The following is a 1,711-nucleotide window of genomic DNA, read 5'->3' on the forward strand; positions in this document are numbered from 1 at the left end:
CAGTACAAGAGATAAAATCTTAAACTTACAAGCAATGTGCAAAGTCCATGAAAATTAGCGGGCCCAAGATGTAATCTCAACACTCATCATTAAACACTATGCTCTAAATTTTAAAATGAACACGAGCATCTAAATTTCGGCAACAGTAGTTGTGTGGTACACAGACATTGCTCACCTCCATAGATCAGGATCCGGTGGTCTATGCTGTGATTAGGCCCACAGCAGCCCTTACCTTAGAAACAGAGTGCCCCGCCCTTCAGGTTTGGAAATAAAAGTGTTAGGAACATCATCTCCACTGAACCTTGAGAATCAAGTAAAGTGCCTTGTGGTAGACAACTTTGTAACGTATCTGGTCATGTTCAGGTTCCCTTGATCACCAACATGAGCCATGTGACTCACAAGATTCTGCAGAATATTCAGAGAAAATATTAGAACGGTCACATCTTGTTCTGCCAGAGCATATGCTGACAATCCATTTCAGTGTAGCAAAGACCACTCCCTCTTGATACCTACATGTAATAATCAGCACATTGCCTAGATGTCAGTTCATCTCTCCCCTGTACAAGAGATAATATCTCAAACTTAGAAAAAATGCGCAAAGTCCATGAAAATTAGCGGGCACGAGATGTAATCTCAACACTCATCATTAAACACTAGGCTCTAAAATTTAAAATTAACACGAGCATCTGAATTTGGGTAACAGTAATTGTGAGATACACAAACAGTGCTCACCTCCATAGATCAGGACCCGGTGGTCCATGTTGTGATTAGGCCCACAGCAGCCGTTTCCTTAGTTCCACTGAGTTCCCCACTTCAAATCTGGTAACAGAAGTGTGAAGAAATTCAACTCCACTGAACCTTGAGAATCACATACTGTGGCCTGTGATAGACCCACTTTTTACCCACCTGGTCATGTTCAGGTTCCATGACGACCATTGTTAAGTCTTGTGATCTTGCCAAGATTCTGAAGAAGCTCTGGATGCAAATGTCATTAATGTCACAACCTGTTCTACCGCAACTTTTGTTGACCATCCTTTTCACCGCAACTGAACATACAGCCATTTGATACTTACTCTGAACAATGTCCACACTTTGAAGGAGTTGGTTCTTCTTTCATCTGTACACCTTCTAAAAGGTGATGCTTAGCACCAATGAGTAAACTCTATGAAAATTAGTAGATACACAACATAGACCCGTCATTCAGCATTAGACATGAGGCCCCTCAATTTAAAGTAACACTGAAGAGTATTACAGGAACACATAGACGTATATTTTGGCAACATAGTTGTGAAGAACACCTTCATTTCTCTGCTTGCTGTGGTCATGTCCTTTCACGACAACATGCACAACACGGTGTCCTACAACGGCGCAACCTCTGAGGCCTTCCCAGTCAGCAGTGGAGTAATGCAGGGCTGCGTCCTCGCGCCTACGCTGTTCGGAATCTTCTTCTCCATGCTCCTCCAATACGCCTTTAAGGACTGCAGCGAGGGTGTCTTCATTCACACCAGATCCGATGACAAGCTCTACAACCTGGCCCGTCTACGAGCCAAGAACAAAATCAAAGAGGTGCTCATCCGTGAGATGCTCTTCGCCGACGACGCAGCTTTGACATCACACTCCGAAGAGGGACTCCAGCAGCTAGTCACTTGCCTTTCCCACGCATGCAAGGAGTTCGGACTAGCCATCAGCCTGACGAAGACGAATGTTATGG

The sequence above is a fragment of the Furipterus horrens genome, unplaced genomic scaffold (assembly GCF_987537825.1).
Source record: "Furipterus horrens unplaced genomic scaffold, mFurHor1.1.pri manual_scaffold_4, whole genome shotgun sequence".
Lineage (NCBI taxonomy): Eukaryota > Metazoa > Chordata > Mammalia > Chiroptera > Furipteridae > Furipterus > Furipterus horrens.